Below are 6000 nucleotides of genomic sequence, written 5' to 3'. Positions count from 1 at the left end.
AAGCAAATCTTTCCCTATCACATTCATGTAGAGGAATTGTGAAGAAACAATCTTTCAGATCAATCACTATAATGGGCCAATCCTTAGGCAACAAGGAAGGCAATGGGATACCAGGCTGCAAAGAACCCATAGGCTGAATAATCTTATTAATTGCTCTGAGATCTGTCAACATCCTCCATTTGCCAGATTTCTTTTTAATGACAAATACTGGAGAATTCCAAGGACTGGTAGACTCTTCAATATGCTGAGCCTCCAGTTGTTCCTGGACCAGCTGTTCTAATACCTGTAATTTTTCTTTTGTCATAGACCACTGCTCAATCCAAATGGGTTGATTAGACAACCACTTTAGTGATAATGTTGTTGGTGTCTTGATAGCAATGGCTCTTTGGGGTAGAACTAAATTGTCGGCCTCTACCATATGTTGTTTATGAACAGCTTGGACAGTGTGAGACTGCCTTAAATAATGTTTCTTAACAAATTTTAAATTTTTATTAGGAGCCTGATGAATTTCATGATTAAACATTGACACTGAGGGGATATTAATCTGGGTTTTCCACTGTTGTAATAGATCTCTTCCCCATAAGTTAATGGCTATATCAGCCACGTATGGCCTCAATTTTCCTAGCTGACCTTCTGGTCCTATACATTTAAGCCATCTGGTGCTTTGTTTTATTTTGGATAAAGTTCCAAGTCCTTGAAACTGGATGTCTACTTCATGAAGTGGCCAACTTTCAGGCCAAGAATTTGGAGAAATAACAGTGACATCTGCTCCAGTGTCAACCATCCCCTCAATCTCAATATTATTCACTAGTATTCTTAGTTTTGGTCTTTGATCTTCTATAGAAGTTTGCCAAAATATTTGCTTTTGACTCCCTGTGAGGCCTTCTGAATTGTCTATAAAACCTTCCTCAGCCTTATCTGGTCTTACAACATTTGTTTTTGAAGCAGTGACATTTAATTTTCCTGGGAAAGAGAACTCTTTTTGTCTGGCATTGGGGCCTGCAAGAGGCCCACCTGGAAGTTTTTTGGCAGGGTATTGCCCCATTTGTCTGTTGTTGCTCTACATTCCCTGGTCAGATGTCGGCCTTTGCCACATCTTTGACATATTCCAGAAGGCCTAGGCCCCCATTTCCTATTATTTTGATTTGTTCTGTAGTCATTTCTGAGATGACCCCATTTACCACAATTAAAACATTTGAAATCTTGGGTCATCTCTAGGTTTCTAGTTGCAGTTTTTCCTATTACTGACATATCAGCTGAGTGAGATCCAACATCAGCTGTGTATCTAATCCATTCATCTATTGATGCTGACCTTGCCCTCAGTGGTCTGATTACTTCCTTGCACTCAGCAGTTGCATTTTCAAAGGCTAAAGACTCAATTATTGCCTTTCTTGCTACTGAATCTGATATACTCCTTTCGACAGCTGAGGTTAGCCTTTGTAAAAAGTCAGGGAAGGTTTCTTTTGGCCCTTGTATGACTTGAGTAAATGGTTCAAGTCTCTTCCCGGATTCTGCAACTTTGTCCCAGGCATTTAAGGCTGACAATCTACACAATGCCAGAGTTTCTTCATCATATACAGCCTGCACCTCTATTTCAGCAAAACGACCTTCACCAAGCAGTTGGTCTATGGAAATCTCTCTTCCTCTGGCTCTATTTTGTCGTGCTATCTCCCTCGCCTCATCTCTCCACCATGCAACCCATTGTAAATTTTCGGCAGGTTCTAATATAGCTCTTGCCATATCTTTCCAGTCTTGGGGGATTATTCTATTTTTAATAGCCCAAGAAGTCAGAATTTGTTTAACAAATGGTGAGTGCATACCAAAATTATTGACACTCTCCTTAAATTTTCTCAGATCTAACACATCCACAGGTTGCCATTCAAATTCCTCATAACCCTGTGGGTAAACAACATTTGGAGGTCTTTGTTGTACCGTAACCGGATAGACTAAGGTGTGTTTTCTAATAACTCTTGGTTGACTTTCTCTATTTACTTCTGTCTTAACCTCAGTATTTTCCTCAGCTGAAAATTTAAATTCCTCCCTTAAGGTTTGTATACATGCTTCATATGTTTTTTTATATTGTAATTGTTTCCATTCCTCATTATTTTCTATCTGTTTTTCCATCTGATCTGTGAGCTGTTGCATGCTCTGTTTGATCATCTTTTCTAGCTCCTGTCTCCCAGTTTCATTTTCATCTTTCTGTCTCTCATTCTGATCTATAATTTCTTGTGTCTTCAATTCATTATTTTTTATCTGTTTCTCCATCTGATCTATTAACTGCTCTATCTTCTGTTCAATTATCCTTTTAATCTCCTGTCTCCCACTTTCATTTTCATCTTTTTGTTCCTGTAACTTCTGTTCTAAGCCTTGCTTCCATTCCTTATTATTTTCTATTTGTTTCCAAATTTCATCTCTATCCTGTACGAAGAAGACCTTGACCTAGGAAACCGCAAGTTGTTAAGAGCTCTCATAGCCGGGGAATAGTGTAGTTTAATGGTAAATCTGCCCAATCTAGGCATGCAGCATTCATTTGATACTTATTGACTTGTGTCGTTATTCTCTGGACTCCCTATGGGCAAGAGATTTACCGCAACAAATTTCTGCCTTCTGTTACTATAGAAGAGAAAGTCGTCACCACCAGCAAGGAAAAAGGTCAGTTACAGAGGCTTAAGCAAGATTTGGGGAGGAAGTATGATGGCCTTTCACTCTACAGAAGCTCTTTTAGTTTCTTGTAGCACGAAGCAAACACTGTAGCACAACCGTAGCCCCTCAGTGCTCAGCGCCCACCAGCCTCTAAGGTCTGTCTTCACAGGGTTCCCATTGCCTGCAAGCTTCTGCTCCTAAGCGTTTGCTTCCTTTTTGTTACTGCACAAGGTGAGTTGTTTGGCTTTCATTTCTGATGACACTCTTGAAAGGTGTATCTGTAACTCCTTATCTGGTGACGTGGACTGGAGTTCACATAGTTTTTAGGATATTGTCCAGCTCGAATGTCAGACCCTCGGTTAGGCATGTTAAAAACACTTATGAAGGAAAAAAAAATCACTTTAGAAGGAAAATGTTCAACTCAAACATTGAGCTCCTATTCACTCACGCCTTTTAATGGCAGGTTAAATGCCCATAGATGAGGAAGCCCTAAGGTGGCAATTCACTGGTACTTTGCCACTTTTAGACTTTTATCAATGCAGCAGAGGCCATGATGTTAGGTAGTGTGAGCCTGCAGGCTCTTCTCCCGCTCAGGGTTAGGGATGCAACCAGAAGCTCATGAGTAGCTTAGCTTGAAATATCTTTGATGTCAAAAGTACTTTGTCTCAAAAGTAATGTAAATTTTATATTCTAGTCAATATTATCTGCATTTGTCTTAATATAAAATGTGTTTTTGCATTACCTACTCTTTTCTCCCCCCAAAAAAGTCAAGTAAAGGTGATGTAGGAAAATGCAAAAAAAAAAAAAAAAATGCGCTAGAAAAAAATTGAAGAAAAAAAAAGAAAAATGAGTCTTTACTCTTTTGAAGGCTGCCTCTCAGTACTGTGTCAGATGCAGCTAAAGACCTATCCTCTGAAGGATGTATCCTTTGATACTTTTGCAGGTAGAGCTTTGATCTACTGCAGCCCTGTTTTGTCAAGCATTGGTTGAGATAGCTTTCTAATAAACTCTGCTTATGTTGAAGTTTTTGAAAACTTTAAGTGGCCTATTCTTGTTCGAGTGTTTGGACTTAAACTATTGGAAGGAATTAGAAAGAAGGCTTAGTGTCTAAGAGTACTACCTCTTAAAAAGGCCTGGAGTGTGTGTCAGCACTCATGTTTGCTCACCCATGTTGAACAACTCATAAACACACTGCCCTCTGAGAATACCCACATGCCTGTGTGAGCATTCATGTGCTAGTGAACACACACACACACAAATAAAAATATTAAAACTATCCACAGTTCCCTAGTATATCAATAAAATTTTCACAGAATTTTGGGATGTCTGATTATTTCTATACCATTGCATCTTTGTTTTAGGTGTTGGGCATTTGAGCGATCTTGGAGAATTTTCAGATTGAAGCCTTTTGTAGCAGGGCATGTGTTATGGAGGCCCATGTGATGCTTTTCTTCTGGTCTCTTCAGTCACATTTGATTTATTCATTATAAATAGCTTCCTCTCTGCCTACCACCTGCCTGTCATCCACAAGTCTCTGTTCACATCTTCATAGTCATCGGAGATTTCAGAATGTGGTTTTCATTCTTATCACATGACACCGAGTTAAATGTCAATGTGAATGCTCTCATAGTATTTGTAGTCTAGACCAGAACCACTGAAACCTTTTCCAGTCATGAATCCTTTTCTTCTGAGAAATGTTCATGATATATAAAATAAATATACAAATAAAGCATTTACTGACATAAAACATGAAGAATTTTATTTTTTTTAAAGATTTATTTACTTATTTCATATATTCAGACACACCAGAAGAGGACATCAGATCACATTACAGATGGTTATGAGCCATCATGTGGATGCTGGGAATTGAACTCAGACCTCTGGAAGAGCAGTCAATGCTCTTAACCATTGATCCTGAATTTTATTTTAAAACACATAAAAATTTACCATTTATTAATGATGAAATGATTTTCATGTTAAAGAGATCAATTTGCTTAGTTTACATAAAAATAAAACTTGAATATTTAATAATACATGACACAGAACATTAACATTTTCTTTCCTTTCTTTTTAAAAAATTATCTTTAATCTTTTTTTACAGTCCAGTCATTATCCCCCCCACCCCCGGTCCACCCTCCAGCAGTCCCTTATCCCATTCCTTGTCCCCCATCTCCAAAAGGATGTCCCCAACACCCTCTGTTGCCCACCCCCTCCCAGGCCTCCCCACTCTCTGGGGCCTCAAGTCTCCTGAGGGTTAGGCACATTTCTCACTGAAGCCAGACAAGGCTGTCCTCTGCTGTGTATGTGTCACGGGCCTTGTACCAGCTGGTGTATGCTGTCTGGTTGGTGACTCAGTGTCTGAGAAATCTCAGGGTCCAGGAGAGTTGAGACTGCTGGTCTTCCTATGGGGTTGCCCGCCTCCTCTACATGTTCCCCTCCCCTCTGTGGGGCATTCTTTCAGTCTTTCCCTAATTTAACTACAGAGGTCTCCGACTTCAGTCCATTGGTTGGTATAAGTATCTACATCTGTCAGCTGCTTGTTGGACCTCTCTAAGAGCAGTCAAGCTATAAGCACACCATAGTAGCATCAGTAATAGTGTCAGGCCTTGGAGCCCCCTCTTGAGATAGATGACAATTTGGGGCAGTCACTGGGCCTCCTTTCCCTCAGTCTCGTTTCCGTTTTTGTCCCTGCAGTTCTTTTAGACAGGAACGATTCTGGGTCAGAGCTTTTGACTGTGGGATCCAACCCCATCCCTCCACTTGTTGCCCTGTCTTACTACTGGAGGTGGACTCTACATGTTCCCCTCCCCTCTGTGGGGCATTTCATCTAAGGTCCCTCCTTTTCAGTCCTGAGAGTCTCTCACCTCCCAGGTCTCTGGTATATTCTAGAGGGTCCCCCTCACCTCCTACTTCCAGAGGTTGCATATTTCCATTCATTCTGCTGGCCTCAGGGCTTCTCTCCAGTTTCTTCCCCACCCCCAATACCTGATCATGTTCCCCCCTTTCCCTTCCCCTCCCCTCTCCAACCAGAACATCAACATTTTCAGTTGATCATATTCTGACAACAGAATGATGCCTTGCAGAAATACATAGTACAGCATGGCAGAAATATGTTTAGAGTTATTTTCAATACTTGCCTATTTTGTCCCAATATGAAGACAAAGTATTGGTTTGTGTGTGTGCTGTATGTGTGTGCAGCTGTGTGCACCCATGCACACACAGAGACAGGGAATGTTGTCAACTGTCTTGCTCTCTCACTCTCTACCTTATCCCTTTGAGACAGGGTCTTTCACTGAACATGGAATTTGTATTTTTTTGTCTAAGCTGGCTGGCCACCCAGTGTCAGCAATCTTTCTA

Source organism: Arvicanthis niloticus, chromosome 25 (genome assembly GCF_011762505.2).
Source record: "Arvicanthis niloticus isolate mArvNil1 chromosome 25, mArvNil1.pat.X, whole genome shotgun sequence".
NCBI classification, from domain to species: Eukaryota; Metazoa; Chordata; class Mammalia; order Rodentia; family Muridae; genus Arvicanthis; species Arvicanthis niloticus.
The sequence above is the reverse complement of the archived record's forward strand: the minus strand, read 5'-3'. Positions refer to the sequence as shown.